The sequence below is a fragment of the Carica papaya genome, chromosome 7 (genome assembly GCF_054855325.1).
Source record: "Carica papaya isolate Zhongbai chromosome 7, ASM5485532v1, whole genome shotgun sequence".
In the NCBI taxonomy this organism is placed as follows: Eukaryota; Viridiplantae; Streptophyta; class Magnoliopsida; order Brassicales; family Caricaceae; genus Carica; species Carica papaya.
In genome coordinates this window covers 22,036,186-22,054,721 of record NC_142315.1, presented here as the reverse complement: position 1 = coordinate 22,054,721, position 18,536 = coordinate 22,036,186, and the positions used below count along the sequence as shown (strand labels likewise).

The window sequence follows — 18,536 nt, the reverse complement described above, 5'->3', positions numbered from 1 at the left end:
TAAATAGTTAAATTATGTATCTTTTCTCTTTTTTTTTTTAAATATATATTTAAATTTTTAATTAAAATTTATTTGTATGGGTATTCCTTTCATCGGATGCGATATGATTTATTAAAATAAAATTTGATTTGAATATTGTAATTTTAATAATAAAATAATAAATTAAGTTTTAAATCTTATTAAATTAAATAATATAAATTAGATATAATTAATGTAACATCCGTATAATTTGACGTTTAAATTTTGGGGGTGTTTTATAAGAGTTTATAAATAATTCAAAGGCCTTCTGCAAATTTAAAAGGGTTAAGGGACTTGAATGAAAGAAAATTTCAAAATCCAAAAATTAACCCCTAAATCCATAATCACCCCACTAAATTAGGGAGAGGGCACCGGCTGAAGAAAAACCCGAGAGAGGGAAAAGGAGTGGCGGAAAGGGGGGAGACTGAGAGCTGAACAATCAACCAAATAGAACGCAGACGAGGGGATTAGAGGCGATTAGAGGGAGGAATTTCTCGTCAAAAATTCGTTGAGATAGGAAGGATTCAAATAAGGACCACCGCTTCAACAGATACCAATTTGGAAGCAAGTGTAAGACGAATTTGAGTTTTAAACACTAAATTTAAAATTTGTGCTTTAATTTCTTGTTTCAGATAACGATTGGTGATGATTAAAAATTGGGAGATAAGAGGACAAAAAGGGACGGTAGTATGACAGTCGATCTTTCGTTCTGAAATAGATTTAGAGAATGTTGTATAGATGGTATATGTAGAATTGGGAGGTGAATCTGTTATGTTTAAAGAAGTGAATCGGAGAGGGGTTAATTGAAATTGTATTAGTGTGTTAGACCTGTTATGGATAGTATAAGGAAGATGTTAGAATAAATAAATTAAGGAGAAGTGAGTGAACAATAGGGGTCTGAAAAAGAAGAATGCGGACAGAAATAGACGGGATGAAATCAGAGATAGAGAGTAGAGTAGAATCTTGGCTTAGGCGAATGACCAAAGGAAGAGATAATAAAGCTGACGGACACGGTAGAGGGAGTGAGTTAAGGAAAATGGTGTTAGTAGAGGAAGGATGAACACACTGTAACTGAAAAGAGAAGAATGAGATGAGTAGTACATGGATAGCAAGTGGGTAAAGCTGGATAGGGAGAGACCCCAGGTTGTGCACATAGAAAATCGAAGAGTGGAATTAAGGGTTCTGATCTAGGGGAAGCTCTTGCTATCACTGATAAGTTGAGCATTGATAAGTTGAGTGGTCCAGGGTGTGTGAGTGGCCAACTAATGGCCGGAACATGCATGGTAATTGAGTATTCATTTGCTGTTATTTAGTTTCTGGTCTAGATATTCCTTTTGGCATGCTGTGTGCTTGAAGGGGATGGTGTGAATGGCCCTATGAGGGTCGTTTATTTTGATCTAGGGGAAGCTCCTGTTGTCGCTAATAAGTTAAGTGGTCCATTGGGTGGAGTGGCCAACCGATGGCCAGAACGTGCTGGGTGATTGAGTATTCATTTGTTGTTATTTATTTTCTGGTTTGGATATTTCTGTCCACGTGTTGTGTGCTTTGAATGGGATGGTGTGAGTGGCCCTATAAGGGTTGTCTATCTTGTATATGATTCTGATTGTGAAATATTTATGAAATAATGATCTAAACTGTTAATCTGTCTGACAAATTCACATGCAGATTATGAAATAATTCTGTATGGGTTTTCAGGTGGGAGAAAATGATTAGTTGGGTATTATGGTGAAGAAGAGGATGAAAATAGAGTTGAGAACGACGAGAAAAAAAAAAAAAATTAAACCAGAGAGGGATGAGACTGTAATGTGAGAAGGGATATTACCGAGGGATCTGATAATTATAGCTTGCAGTGTTAAGAGAATCCTTTGCTAAAAGCGAAGGATAGAAAGTACTGAGGTATATATGTGGGAAACTAAGTAAGAGATGTGAGAGGTCGAGTTCTGGCAACATGATAAGGGAAGGGTCATGGACTGATTTAAGCAGGATAGAAGAGTAATGGGAGAAAACTGGGAAGTTCTGTAAACAGGTTAGAGGAGAAATTCATGGGTTAACTTAAGCAGGGAGTGTAGGGGGAAAACTAAGAGGTTCTGTAATTAAATCAAAGGGGAACTCAAGGATATAATTACACAGGAGTGTGTTGGAAAGAATTCTGTGAAAACCAGAAGGTATACCAGTGGAAAAACTATGGATTGTTTGTGGTGGAGAGGGCTGAGAGAGAATTCTGTAAATTTCCTGGACGTATGACGGAAAAAAAATGGTTGGATTAGGAGTGCGGGTGTTAAGGGAGAATCTGGCCTAGGAATTGCACTAATTTCAATACGTTGTTTCAAATTATAAATTTGACTTACTGGGCATGTGTAGGCTTATTACTGTTTATTTACAGATACAGTGAAGTAGGAACAATTTTAGGAACCTTCAATAACGAACCACACCACCTAGAGGACACAAAGAGTGTCAACGGAAGTAGTATCAGATATGACACTTACCCACTCACACCTATACATGTAGGATATATTTTTCTTTTTCTTTTATTGTGATGAACTATGAGGACCATGACTTACATGAGAATATAGTGTACATAGAAGTGGATAACTTTTATAAGATATATGGATGATTATATCTTCGAATGAGAAGGATTATATTGTGTTGCACTTAATGATGATGTAAAATGAACATTCCACATGGAAATATGAGGGTGCTTTGGCCATTAGGGTACGGGGCGTTATAATTGGTATCAGAGCAATTTGATTCTTGAAACTCGAATCTGAAGTGGGAGCATTTAAATTCCTGGATTATGAAAATTGGAATTAATTTATTAATTCTATGGTGAATAAGGTGTGCGAGTTGGTGTTTGATAGTTTGAATTCTGTGAGAAGTCTTTTCAAGTTGGTATGATGGAAGTGTGAAATAAGAGAATGGGATTGTAAAACCATTGAAAGACATGATAGACTTTAGGTAACTGGGTAGTGTGCAGGAGGGTAAATCGATTTGAATCAAATGACTTACGGGATTTAGTTTAAGGAGAAATATTGATTTCCTAAGTGAGCTAAACAGATTCACCAAATTGTGTGCAGGGAAAGCGGGGACCAGTTGATTTTTAGATATAACTGTGAGAGGATTTTCAAGAAATGACACCTGATTGGCTGAACACTCTATTGAGTGGATGTTAGGGGTACAAGATTTATAAGGTGTAGATATGATAAATGAGATGGTGAGCTAATGTAAAATAAGGTAATTGTAGGGAGGAGCGATGTAGAACTTTGAGTTGTAGATATACGGCAGGTATAGCAATATATGAATTAGAAGTGAAAAATGGGAGGGGGACAGAAAAAACAAGAGAAGAGTAAGTTCAATCCAGCTTTTCACAATAGAATTTGGAAAGAAGTATAAGTAATTTCATGAGCCAATTTAGGAAGGGTTAATGTGGAAATCGGGAGAATGTAGTTGGTTTTCGCAGAATGATAGATACTTATATGCAAATTTATTTAAATATGCTCATATTGTCTCAAATACAACTGTTAAAAGAATGGGTGAGCTACGGTTGTAGAGAGGAGTAGAATTTGTGGAAACATGGGAAAAATGATGGGAAATATTGCAATCTACGAGCGACAAAGAAATAATGAAATTAATATCAACCGAATGCGAGGAAGGGGGGGTACAATATACTAATTGGGAAATAGATAGATAATGAGAGAATTGAGAGATGTGTCCGGATAGTCGTATTTGACTTGACATAAAACTGTGTAAGAATGAGAATATGTTCCAAATGAGTGAACAAGTGTGGTGAAGGAATAAAAAGGAGAAAGCATTAAGGGGGGGGGGGGGGGTCATTAGGTAGTGTAAAACAATATAATTGAGAGCTAAAAGAAAACAAATACTGTATGTGATTAAATCTGGATTGAATTACTAGCCTGGAAGAAAAACTCAGAGTGTAAAAGTCAAAATAGTGGGTTTCTGTGCATATGTAGTGGTATGAAGTAAGTATGTCAGTGAGTAAAAAAGAAGAAAAATGGAATAGGACAAGGGAAATGTAGTAGACATTGAGAGAAGCTGATTTGTGCAGACTGTATTGGTCGAGAACAAGGTGAATTTGCTGGCTTGTGTTGAGTCAGCAAAGTGGACCGGTGATAGTTGGTTCGTGGGGAACAAAAAGCTCCTGGATGTTGTGCGATATGAATGGCTAGTGTCATGGCCGAGAGAGGAGGCCCGGTAGGGTCGTATATGCGTGCAGTTTGAGTTGTGCAATCATGGTGTGTGCATGGCCTGGCTTGTGTTGAGTCAGCAAAGTGGACCGGTGGTAGTTGGTCCGTGGGGAACAAAAAGCTCCCGGATATTGTGCGAGATGAATGGCTAGTGTCATGGCCGAGAGAGGGGACCCTGTAGGGTCATGTATGCGTGTATTTTAAGCTGTGTAATTGTGGTGTGTGCATGGCCCTTACAGTCGGTGTGTGCGCGTGTGGATACTATTTGGTGGGTATATTATTGTCAATGAATTTTGATTTGTCTAAAGCAAGTAAATGAGTGGGACTAATTCGGTACTTGAACTGCAGCTGGTGAAAGCATGAATGGGAGAGTGAACAACATGGTCAAAAACTATAAAAGAAATATAAAAAAAAAAAACACTCATACGTTTAAGAAAGGAAGGGGGAAAGTGGAAACACTCTAGTGAGATCCTTATATAACTGCCAAGGACCCCATAGTCATAAGTTTTCTAGGTTCACGGATTGCAAATCTTAATTGATTTAGATTAAGCCATTCTCAAGATAATTAACCCTGATGAGTTTAAAAATAATAAGAATCAACGAGGGAGAGTAAATTACTTACATAGCAAATCGTTGACTAAGAAGAAGGAATTTTGATGACACAAACACCCACTTCCTAAAGTCCACCAACATTTATTTTGGGAGCTAACAGAAAACATCACTGAGGTAATGTAATTATTTTGAGTAGAACGTAGACATGAAAATGATGCTGAGGTTACTAAGTAAAATAAGGAATCACCATCGTACTTGACAGAGCCAAATGACCCATTTTTGGAAGGAATAGAGTAATTTTGATTAGATCCCTATTAGTGCGCAAAAGAAATATTTTCCAAATCTTTACGAGAAATTAGAAGTTCATGTCTAGATAAATTATTTCTAGATCGAGAGTAAACTATAGTATCGGATCATGTTCTTAAGGTACCAGGACAAAGAGTACCCTAGATATAACTCCAAGTCATACCCTCGATCTTGTTACAGAGAGTCTTTTCAACAAAATATATATACAAAAAAAAAAATTCAAACATCTTACAAGATCAGTTCTCGACTAGGATGCCATAGACCAACAATCCTGAAATAAATTTTTTTTTTAAAAACACGATACAACTATTGGCAATGCAGATGATCGAATTTAACTCAATTAAACTTTCAGTAATCCGTTAGACATAACAGTCTATTCTTTCAAAAACAACCGAACATCCAAGGAACGAGTATACTTGACCAGAAATGTTCCTAAAAGATTTTGTTACTCCTAAATTTAAACCCTTAAAGAAAGAGAACTCCCCAAAGACTGGTTTCATAATTAAAACATTTAACGTGATAACCCGGAATATGGTTCCATTATTTCCAAGTGGGACATCAGGTTATACAAAATACAAATATGCCTAGATAAAACTCAAAAGTAAACACTAGCAGAGTAGCAGTGGAATTTTGGTGGACCATAACCTATAACATATAATTTATATCTTAGAGTCGCGTCTAAGGCTACCACCTTGAGCCTCTGACAACCAAAGGTGTAACACCTACACTCGAAAATAATGAAATGACTAGAATAAAATTCAATTGTGTTTAAGAATACTACGTGATTCCATCAAAGTCAGATAAATTTTCAGCAATAACAATTATGGATTTCATACCTTCCTGCGTAAAGAACGCTAGGAAAAGCGAATCAATTGCCAAGAGATTTTAGGAATCATTTAAACTTCATGGAATTTGAAAGGCTAGTATGACTTAAACTAAGAGTAGATTACTTAGACATTAAGTCACTTGAGTAACGAAGGAGAGGTTTAGCTATTGAAACAATTATTTTCAAATTTATAAAGTAATACTCGAGATTCAGAAAATCTTACTACTAGTGGATTGTTATATATGAGCATGGAAACCAACTTTATTGTTTAGAACTCCAAGTCATTAGAATAAAATGCATGTCTTGGTGATAATTAAAGATTTCGTGGACTAGGGATCATAAAAAAATAATTTTTAAAATATTCATGCATTAATTTTTGAATGTCAGAAAGTAAGCAATTTTTATTGGACGTACGCACATAGGAAAAGATGTAAACATAACATGGCTTTGAGGTCACTTAACTAATTAAGAACTTAATCATGTGGTGAGAAGTAAATATAGTGTATGTTGCTAAGAGACTTTTCATGATGATAATCAAACAAAGGCATGATGCTCCCAAACAGTGGTTGGTAGTGGTGATAATTGCATATACTATTGCTATAAGATATTACGCTCTAATGAATTTTGAAGTTCGACATAATCTAGAATAGTAGTCTTTTGTGAAGATAAAACCTCCTTAGGTTCTAAAACCTCTAAGATTCAAAGGCCAATTCTTCGTGAATATATATCTTTATTTTTGGGAGATAAGAAGAGAGATACCCCAATTTAAAGTGATTCCACTATTAGAAATACCATGACAATTCTATTCCATAAAAGAAAGCATCTAAGAACCGAAAGAGTAATGAAAGACGAATATCCTCATTTGTTACAAGTTCCTGACAAGTTCAAATTTTAGAGATCAATTTTTTAAGGCGGGAGATTGTAACATCCTGTATAATTTGACATTTAAATTTTTGGGGTGTTTTATAAGAGTTTTTAAATAATTCAAGAGCCTCTGCAAATTTAAAAGGGCTTAGGGATTTGAATGAAAGAAAATTTCAAAATCCAGAAATTAATCCCTAAATAAAAAATCACCCCACTAAATTAGGGAGAGGGCACCTACTAAAGAAAAACCAGAGAGATGGAAAAGGAGCGACGGAAAGGGAGGAGAGTGAGAGCTAAGCAATCAACCAAACAGAATGCAGACGAGGGGATTGGAGGCGATTAGAGGGAGGAATTTCTCATAAAAAATTCGTTGAGATAGGAAGAATTCAAATGAGGACCACCGCTTCAACAGATACCAATTTGGAAGCAAGTGCAAGAAGAATTTGAGTTTTAAACAGTGAATTTGAAATTTGTGCTTTAATTTTTTGTTTCAAATAATGATTGGCGATGATTAAAGAAACTACAATGTGAGAAGGGATATTACCGAGGGATATGATAATTATAACTTGCGGTGTTGAGAGAATCCTTTTCATTCAACAACATTATTTCATGTATATCATTTCTTTTATTTACTATTTAGCCTCAAATGATACGTATGCCTGCATCCCCAAGTAAGACAAGAGTTCGAAATTTATATTTTAGAATACGTAAATGTAATAAATATACATTATGCTGACCAAAACGTATTATGTACAAAATTGAACAACGGGAAACATAGATTAAGACAAATAAATTGAAGTAGTTTAAAATAGAATAAGTAAATAGATAAGTACAATATAGCGACTAAAGAAATAGTTAACACAATTAAATAAGCATAGAATGACCGGTTATTGGCTTCATTGAAAACATGTACTTAGTTAATTAAAGAATCACCAATTATCTAAAATTTTTATTTATTATTAATTTAGCTTTAAGGGAAAATAGGTGAGGGATCCTTACTCTTAGTCGGTGTTTAGAACACTGTCTTTTTTACTACGATTCTCAACAGTTCCCGGTTCTTGGATTTCTTGAGTTTTTTTTGATAAGATTGAAAACGTACGTCAAATTGGCTTGAAAATATGTAAAGAACTATGAAAAAAAATCAAAAATCTCACCGGGGGTCGGGTTGGGGTTCCAATGTAGCGGTGCTGCCATGCTCCGCCGCCTGGTCCTCCAGCGGTTCTTCCTCTCGGTCAGACTAGTTTAGGCTGGTTCTTGGTAAAAAAAATGTTTAAATCGTGGTTCGAGGGTGTTTCTCGACGAAAAGAGGGGAAAAACAGGTGCTTACTAGCAATTTCGATGTTTTAGTGTGGCAGTTCAGTCGAGCTCTGCCATCCCTCCCTTGCAGTTTGCAGCTTTTCTCGGTCACCCTACATCGGAAACATGTTAGGCGGCTAAAGGGCGGAGAAATCGGAAGAACGGAAAGAAAATATGACTTATTGGAGTATTTTCAATCTTTGGAATGGTGGCACTGACGTCCTCCAGTGGCTGAGCTTCTCCTCTAGCTGCCTCTCTTCGTCTTCTCCGGCTTGGGTGTCGGCTAAGGTTAAGGTTTAACTGAAAAGAGATTTAAAAACCTCTCTTATAATATCCTAAGCCCAGAAATTAAGCTCGGGATGATATAAATTAATTTTAAAACTAATATTAAAAATATTTAATTTTAATTTTTCTAGAATTTTTTTGATATATATGCATTTTGGATACATTTGAAAATAATTTCAAACGGATTGGGCCAAAATAGAAATAAAGGAGGACCAAATTAAAAAAAAGTGGCCACGTAGGACGGCCATGTCAGCAGCACGGGCAGTCACCGTGCGCCGCGTAGTGGATACGACAGGACGCACTCCACGCGAGAAGCCACACGGGCAATCCGTGTGCCAAGCGATCCAACAGCCCGTGTTCACTCCTGCCATCACGAACGACCTAGATTTATTTTCTCATTAGGTGTGATCGGATGATCCACACACCTTTGATCGTACAACCTAGATCTTTTTTCCTTTTAGGTACAATCAAACGGCTAAGGAAGCACCATGCGGACCCAGATGGACAACTCAGATCGTGAGAAGGGGAGTATTTAAACTCCTCTTCCATCGAAACCCTAACCTTAACCCTAGCCACACAACTGCTCGTTGGAGAAGAAAAAGAAGAAGGGCGGCTAAAGGTGAAGCCAGCCACCATCGTTGCTGCACCGGAGACCTAAATCGACGCTGATAAGTGCAATTGTCTCCTGTTCGTCCCGTTTTTCCATTCTAAGCTACCCAAAACACTTCTTGATGTAGGAAAACGCGAGGAAAAGCCATAAATGGAGGGCGGAGCTCAGTTGAGCCACTGCACCCAAAACAAAAAAATGCTCATTTGAACCTGAAGTCCATTTCTATTACTTCCGTTTCTTGACCTTAGGCCATCTAACATGTTTTTCGGTACAGGGTAATCGAAGGAAAGCCGTGATTACGAGCAAGAAACAACAGAGGTTGGTGGAGCCATCACACCAGAAAGCCAGAACCATTAGTAAGCTTCGTTTTTATTCTTTTTTCCATAGACAGACACTGTCTAACCCCGAAATGAACAGGTTTTCACCCATAACTGGCCGAAACCGGCCTGACCGAGAGGAAGAGCCATCGTAGAAGGAGGAACTAACTGTAGAGCACGGCGGCACTGTTGCGCTGGAAGCCTAAACTGAACCCCGGTGAGAGTTTTTGCCCTTGTTGACATGTTTTGCGTATTTCTATGCTATTTTGACGTAAGTTTTGATTTTACTAGAAAAACCCAAGAAATCCAAGAACTGGGAAGCGTAATGAAAAAAGCGGTGTTCCAGATACTGACTCAAAGTAAGAATCCCTCACTCTTTTTTTATATTACAGTTAAATTGAAGTTGAACTGATAATAAATGAAAATTTTAGTTAATTGGTGGTCCTTTAATTAATTAGGTACAAGTGGCTAATGGAGCAAATAACCGGTCAGTCTATACCTATTTGACTTTTAATTGTAGTATTTATTTCTTTAGTCATTTATTATGTTTATCTCTTCACTGATCTGCTCACTTTAATTTATTCGTTTTACATCTATGACTAACGAAGTAAGGTTTATTAATCTATGTTGTTCGATTACCCTATTGTGCGTATAATACGTTTCTATCAGTATAATGCATGCTTATTTCTCGTACATACTCTAAAATATTAATTTCGTACTCATGTGTCGTTTAGAATACTGATATACGTGTTCTTTAGGGCTAAATATTAAGTAAAAGAGAGTATATGCATGAATTAATTGTGTCAAATAAAAGGGGTTTCCGGATGTTTTGGAAAAGAGTGTACAGACTTGATGCATAAGGTAAACCCTACCGTAGACGTTACTATCAATCAAACGAGACTGAAAAGTCCCAGATTGAAAGGGGTTGAGAATTGTTTTGATCACGCTCATACCAGACGGGTATTGAGGCGGTTGTATGTTTTGTCGTTCATTATCGGACGGGGTATGAGGACGACTGTTTGATTAATAGAATAAATGTTTGGTCCATATGTAGTGGGGATCCTTATGGACACCCAGGATTAGTTAAAATGATAAAAGTGAATAAGATAGGAACCCAGCTCTAGGAATAATGAAGGGTTACTTGTTGCATGTCTTTTGGAATGCATAATGTAGATTATTATTATAATTCATATTTTCATAAATGGCATTTAGGAACTTACAAATAAGTTAAGAAAATTATCGTTTTCAGTTGAAAGAGTTTTATTTAAAAATGAGCTCCATTGATTGATTTACAATTTCTATAAACCTTTAATTTTTTTATCAGTGGTAAAACGTTGATATTATTACTGAGGTAGTGTAGTTTATCCCTTTATTATTAATCATTTCATATCAAGATGATCAAGACTCGGATCATGAACAACAAGAAAACTACCTAGAAGTTTGCCTATATGTTTTCCTAGTTTCGAGCAGGGGTGGATCACATTAGTTTTTCTTATTACTCTTTTTCATTTATGTTCTTTAAGGGCATTCCCGTAACCCTATTGGGCATTTTAAGAAAACTGCATAATGAATATAACTCTAAACTCTAAACTACTTTCGCTAATTAATAAATTACAGTATTATTTTATTTTCTTATTTTTGAGCTTTTATAGTTGGTATCAGAGCCGCGTTCTTCGGAACCATTCCTTGCACATAGGGTTAGAGTAATTCAATGCAACTTGAATCTCAAATTTTTATTATGAAATGTAAGTAAAAAATCATGAGGAGAGGAAGACTCTCGCTAAATAGAGCATTCCGGGAGGGATCGCTTCGGGAGGATGTTGATCCACTCTTTAAGATGCTTGAGAGACTCATCTCTGCCCAGCAGATTAGGGAGGAGAGAAGAGAGTTGTCTGGTCTCCTTCCACCACCGATACAGTATGAGCCACCTCCACACCGAGAGGATTTAGTACGCCACGGTATAACCTTGCTCCTCCACAGTATCATGAAGCACCACCACAGTACAATCTAGTGCCTCCATTATACAACCAAGTGCCGCTAATAAGGCCAACCGGTTCCTCCCCAACATAATCCATTTCTCCTTCAACAGGATCTAGCTCCACCCATGATGGATCCGAGCTACATCGAGAGGTATAAGAGACTCAATCTATCTACTTTTGCAGGGGCATCCACTTTTGAAGAAGCTGAATACTAGTTAGAAAAGACAGAGAAGGCCTTTCCGACCATTGCAGTAGTTCCTGAACAGAAGATTGTTCTTGCCACTTATATGCTCGTAGGTGAGGCAGGACGTTGGTGACAATTGAAGCAGACTACTCTACCCACTCCAGTCACCTGTGAATAGTTTTTGATAGCCTTCGATGTTGAGTACCTTCCAGAACACTTATGACATCTAAAGGAGACATAATTTGCACACCTGGTTCAGGGAGATTTGTCGGTATTAGAATATGCTCGAAAATTCCTACAGTTAGGTCGGTACTCTCTTGAGAGCATGATAGACGAAGGTAGAAAGGCAATAAGGTTTGAGTGGGGTCTCTATTCTGATATCAGACAACAATTATATGTCTTCGAGCTTAACACTTATTCAGTTGTCTTGGCCAAGGCACAGTTAATAGAGATGAACCTTTGTATTTTTTTCCCAGTAGTGGGCAACTCCAGGCCGCCGGTTCTGCATTACAGGCCTACACCTACTGTACTGAACCAACAGAACAAGAGATCAAGGCCCGCAACTTAAGCTCCTTCCCAGACCCCGATAACAGGACACGTCAAGGTTTGTCAGCACTGTGGTAAGGATCATAGAGACCGATATTGCTATCGCCTCAACAACACCTATCGCATATGCGGGTGTGTCCAGCACTACGCGATAGAGTGTCCGCAGAATCAGAATCAGACCAGACTCGCAGTCTAGGGCAAGGTCTATACACTCACCCAATAGGATGCTGAAGCCAACCTAGATGTAATACATGATACGTATACTATCTGCAACCACCATGCATATGTTTTAATTGATATTGGTGCTTCACATTATTTTGTTTCACATGCTTTTACTAAAAATTTAAATGTGTTACCTGAGAGTCTTGATTATGTACTGTTTGTCTCTATACTTGGGAACGAGACATCACTGGAGAATGTTATGTATAAAGCTTGTATTATAGAAATACCAGGTGGGGAATTGATCGTAGATCTGATAACACTTGACACAGGAGATTTTGATGTAATTTTAGGAATGAACTGGTTAGCGACGTATCACGCTACTGTGGACTGTTTCCATAAGAAACTTGTATTCAACATTCCTAACGGAAAGTCTTTCACGAATTAATAAACTTTAGATATTGTTCTCATATAGTAACTGTATTGTTTATCAAATGCCTTTAACTTAGCTATTTTTTTCACGCTAGGCAAACCTAAAAAAGAGATGCATCCAAGATATTCTTGTTGTCCAAGATCTCCCAGACGTATTCCCTGACGAACTACCAAGAATGCCAGTAGATCGAGAAGTTGAATTTTCTATAGATCTTTAGCTTAGCACCCAACCCATCTTGGTTATCCCCATACCAAATGAGTCATGTCAAGATGAAAGAACTGAGGAAACAGATCAAGCAGTAGTAGGATAATGGGTTCATCAGTCATAGCATATCCCTTTAGAGTACGAGAGTCACGTTCGCAAGAAAATGTGATGGGTTTATGAGATTGTGTATTGACTACAGAGAACTGAACAATGTTACAATCAAGAACAAGTACCCCATCCCCAGAATTGATAATATTTTCGATCAATTACAAAGTGCTCAAATTTTCTGCAAGATCGACCTGAGATCGGGATACCATCAAGTGAAGATCAATGCATAAGACATTCCTAAGAAGGCCTTTATGGATTGACTAATGCATCTGCAACCTTTATGGATTTGATGAACGAGATTTTTAGGTTATTCTTGGATCAATTTGTCATAGTATTCATTGATGATATCCTAGTTTACTCTAAAAGTAGAAAGGAACACGTTCAACATCTTATTTAAGTCTTATAGATCCTCAGAAAAAATAAACTTTATATAAAGCTGAGTAATTGTGAGTTTTGGTTTGAGCAAACTTCTTTCTTAGGGTACATAATATCAAAAAATAGAGTGTCAGTAAACCCCGACAAGATTGATGCAGTGATGGGTTGGAAGCAGTTGACCTCAGTTAAGGAAATTATAAGCTTCTGGTGTATGGCAGGTTGTTATCACAGGTTTATGGAACGATTCTCAAGTAAAGTAGCCCTCCTAACACGACTTACGAAAAAAATGTCAAGTTTGAGTAGAATAAGGAATGTGAAAAAAGCTTTACAGAACTTAAAGAACGATTGACTACTGCTCCAATCTTGGCTCTACTTAATGAAACAGGGGGTTACAATGTATACAGTGACACGTTCTACCAAGGACTGGGTTGGGTTTTGATGCAGCACGAGAAGATCATAACTTATGAGTCCAAGCAGTTAAAAACTCATGAAAATAATTACCTAACCCGCGACTTAGAACTTGCCGGCATTATCCATAGCTTGAAGACTTGATGTCATTACTTATATAGGAAAATATTTAAAATCTATACAGACTATAAGAGTCTAAATATATATTCACCCAGAAGGATCTCAACATGTGTTAGAGGCGTTGGATAGAACTCATCAAGGATTTTGATTGTAAGATCTTGTACGATCCAGGCAAAGGTAATGTGGTAGTTGACGTCCTCAGCAGGAAGAATGCAGGTATGTTATCTCACATAATGGTCTCCAAGACTTGAAAAATGCCACATGTCTAGCCCACTTAATAGTTCAGCCCGAGTTAATCTAGAGAATAAGGGAGGCTCAATTGACCGATCCCACTCTAACAGCTCTCAGAAAGGACACAAAATAAGGTTTGAATTCAGAATTATGAGTCTCTACAGATGGGCTGCTTAGGTTATAGGATAGGTTGTGTATTCCTAGTGATAACGAGTTGAAAAAGATATCATGACATAGGCTCACAGTTTGAAGTTCACCATGCATTTGAGAAATACTAAGATGTATCAAAGCATGCAGTTCTGATTCTGATGGAGTGGGATAAAAAAAAATTGCTGATTTAATCTCTAAAGGCTTTATATGCTAACAGGTTAAGGCAGAGTACCAACGATCAGGCTGACTACTTCAACCGTTACCAATTTTGAAGTGGAAATGAGAATATATCACCATGGAGTTTATAACAAGATTGCCTAAGGCACACTTGGGACACGATACTATCTGGGTGATTGTTGATCGGCTCACTAAGTCTTCCCATTTCTTGGCCATCATAATGACAGATCCCTTAAACAAGGTAGCTAGAATCTATATTCTGGAGATAATCAGACTACATGGAGTTCCGGTGATAGTGGTATTGAACAGGGACCCCAGGTTCATCTCTCGATTTTGGACAAGTTTTCAACAAGCAATGAGGACGAAATTGTTTCTTAGCACAACATTTCACTTCCAGACAGATGGACAAGCAGAGCGAACTAATCGCACACTAGAGAATATGCTCATGGTTTGTGTTCTAGATTTCAGAGGGCACTGAGATGACCATTTACACTAGTAGAGTTCGCTTACAATAATAGTTATCAGGCAAGTATTGGTATGATTTCGTATGAAGCATTATATGACTGACCATATAATGCGGACACCCGAAGGAGAGATTTAAAATTTGAGAAAGGTGATCGAGTGTTCCTTAAGGTCATCTCCTTTAAGGACATCACCAGGTTTGGAAAAAAGGGAACCTCTAGTTCATCGGACCATTTGAAATTTTTGACAGAATGAGGATATCCTCTTACAGACTAGTATTGCCTCAGAACTATTCAGAGTCCATAACGTCTTCCATGTGTCGATGCTACGTAAGTATAACCCTGATCCCTCATATGTTTTGTTCTACAAACCACTTCTATTTCAGGAGGATTTATCTTATGAGTAGGTACCGGTTAGTATTTTAGACCGGAAAAGCAGAGTATGTTACAACAGAAAAATCTCTTTTATCAAATACTATGAAAAAATCACTCGCAGGATGGCCACTTAGGAGTTGGAATAAGACTTCAGGGCTTGATACCCTTAATTGTTTAACTAGGGGACAACAATTTGAGGGACCAAATTTTTTTTAGAGAGAGAGAGTTGTAACATCCCAAACTCGGAATTTAAGCTCGAGATGGCATAAATTAATTTTAAAATTAATAATAATAATATTTAATTTTAATTTTTTTTAGAATTTTTTTGAGATATATGCATTTTGGATACCTTTGAAAATAATTTCAAAAGAAAGTGGCCAAACTGGAAATTAGAGAGGATCTATTTAAAAAGAAAAATTAAAAGCAGGGGCCAAATTGTAAAAAAAAAAAAGCAGCCACGTAGGATAGCCACATCAGCAGCACGGCCTATTGTCGTGCACCGTGTGGCCGACACGCCAGCACGCGGGAAGCTACACAGGCAATCCACGTGCAAAGCAATCCAACGAACCATGTTCACTCCCGCGTGCACGAATGGACCATATCTATTTCTCCATGAGGCGTGATTGGAACGTCCGCACGCCTTTGATCAAACGGCCCATATCCGTTTCCCTATTAGGTGCGATTGGACGGTTAAAGAAGCACAACGCGGACCCAGATGGACGACCCAGATCGAGAGAAGGGGAGTATTTAAACTCCTCTTTCACTGAAACCCTAACCCTAGCCGCACAACTGCTCACCGGAGAATAAGAAGAAGGGCGACCAGAGGAGAAGCTGGCCACCGTCACTGTCACACTGGAGAACCAAATCGACGTCGATAAATGCGATATTCTCCTGTTCATCATGTTTTTCCATTTTAAGCTACTTAAAACACTTCTTGATGCAGGAAAACTCGAGGAAAAGCCTTAAATGGAGGGCTGAGCTCGGTAGAGCCACCGCACCAGAAAGCTAAAACCACCGAAGCTTTGGTTTTCTTTCTTTTCCACCGATAGACACTGCCTAACCCTAAAATGAATAGGTTTTCACACAGAACCAATTGAAACTGGCTTGACTGAGAGGAGGAGATGCCATAGAAGGAGGTATCGACAGCAGAGCACGGCGATGTTGCCGCGCTGAAACCCTAAATTGACCCATGGTGAGAGTTTTTGCACTTTTTGGCCGTTTTTCGTATATTTCCAAGCTATTTTGACGTAAGTTTTGATTTTAATAGAAAATCCTAAAAACTTTAAGAACTGAGAATCGTCGGAAAGCGAAGTGAAAAAGACAGTATTCTGAACACCGACCTAGGGTAAGAATCCATCATCCATCTTTCCTATTACAGTTAAATTAAAGTTAAACTGATAAAAAATAGAAATTTTAGTTAATTGACAGTTCTTTAATTAATTAAGTACAGGTGGCCAATTGAGCAAGTAACCGGTCAGTTTATACTTGTTTGACTTTTAATTAGAGTATTTCTTTCTTCAGTTATTTATTATGCTTATGTCTTCATTACTCTACTCACTTTAATTTATTCGTTTTACATCTATGGCTAACGAGGTAAGGTTTCTTAATCTATGTTGTCCGGTCATCCTATTTTGCGTATAATACGTTTTTGTCGGTATAATGCATGCTTATTTCTCGTACGTACTCAAAAATATAAATTTCATACTCATGTGTCATTTGGAATACTGATATACGTATTCTTCAGGGCTAAATAATAAGTAAAAGAGAGCATATTCATGAATTAATTGTGTCAAATAAAAGGGGTTACCAAGTATCTTGAGAAAGAGTGTACGGACTTGGTGCATAAGGTAAACCCTATTGTGGACGTTATCCTTAGTCAAACAGGGCTGAGAAGTCCCATACCGGAAGAGGTTGGGACCAGACGGGGTATTGAGGCAGTTGTATGTTTTGACGCCCATTACCGAACATGGTATGGGAATGACCGTTTGATTAATAGAATGAAGGTTTAGTCCACGTGTAATGGAGACCGCTATGGACTCCCAAGATATCGGTAGGCAAGTTAATATGATAAAAGTGAATAAGATAGGAACCCAGCTCTGGGGAATAATAAAGGGCTATTTGTTGCGTCTCGTTTGGAATGGGTAATGTAGATTATTATTCTAATTCATATATTTATAAATGGCACTTAACAACTTACAGGTGAGTTAAGAAAATTAACGTTTTCAGTTGAATGAGTTTTATTTAAAAATGAGCTTTATTTGTTGATTTATGATTTTTATAAATTTTTGTTTTCTATATCAGTGGTAAGACGTTGATATTCTTGTTGAGAAAGTATAGCTCACTCCTATATTATTAACCATTTTAGATTATGACGACTAAGACCAGGATCCTGAATAGTAAGAAAACTAACTCGAATGTTACCTTTCCGGTTTTCAATTTCGAGCAGAGATGGATTACATTAGTTTTCTTTATTACTCTTTTTCATTTATGTTCTTTAAGAGCATTTATGTAGCGCTATTGGGCGTTTTAAGTAAACTGAGTAAAGAATGTAACTTTAGACTCTAAAATAAATTTCAGTATTATTTTATTTTGTTATTTTTAGGCTTTTATATCTCTTCTTCTAATCTCAGCCATTCATCTTAGGAAACATGGAGTGCGGATGGTCGTTCGATCGAGTCTATTTGGGATACCAATCTGGGCTGTCCATCCGGATTTGCATGGACGACAGGAGCCGTTCGATCGAAGCTTATTCGAAAAATTGATTTGGGCCGTTCGTGCGTGCGATAATGGACATGGACCATTCGATTACCCTAGCATGCGGCTTGCCCGCGTGACTTCCCATGTGGAGCCTGTGTCAGTGTGTCTTGCGTGACGATTCGTCGTGCCGCTGACTTGGTGTACATGTGGTCCATATTTTCTCTTTTTGCAATTTGACCTCTGTTTTTAAATTTTTCTTTTAAACATATTCTCATTTATTTACAATTTGGCACTGGCTTTTGAAATTCATTTTCAAAGACATCCAAAATGTATATATTCTAAAAAAATAATAATAAATTTTCTCATCCCAAACCTAATTTTCAAACTCGGGATGTTACACATTATTATTACAATGTTTGAATGTTAATTAGTATAAGCTCATTAAATTTATCAAATACATTTCATGGAATTGGACCTAATTATATTTTGATTTTAGAGTAACATCAAGTTCAAATATACCATAAGCTAATAAATGACTGCCCAAATACCTAAACATTTTTTCCAATACCAATGCCAATATATACATGTCATTTATGGAGTATTTCATTTAATTTTAGTTAAAATTTATATTTCATAATGAGAAATTGATTTAG

The 18,536-nt window shown here is 37.2% G+C and overlaps 1 long non-coding RNA gene across 2 annotated transcripts; it reads left to right on the top strand.

Annotated features, from left to right (window-relative positions):
• Nucleotides 1–312: 312 nt before the first annotated feature.
• On the top strand, nt 313–18,287 carry LOC110818568 (uncharacterized). Of its 2 annotated transcripts, none has more exons than XR_015813023.1 (6): nt 313–588; nt 9,234–9,315; nt 9,377–9,493; nt 9,568–9,635; nt 9,735–9,763; nt 17,830–18,287. It is a non-coding gene; the product is annotated as an uncharacterized LOC110818568 (long non-coding RNA). The 2 variants fall into 2 exon arrangements; XR_015813022.1 differs by lacking the exon at nt 313–588 and adding an exon at nt 595–7,200.
• The last annotated feature ends 249 nt before the right edge of the window (nt 18,288–18,536 follow it).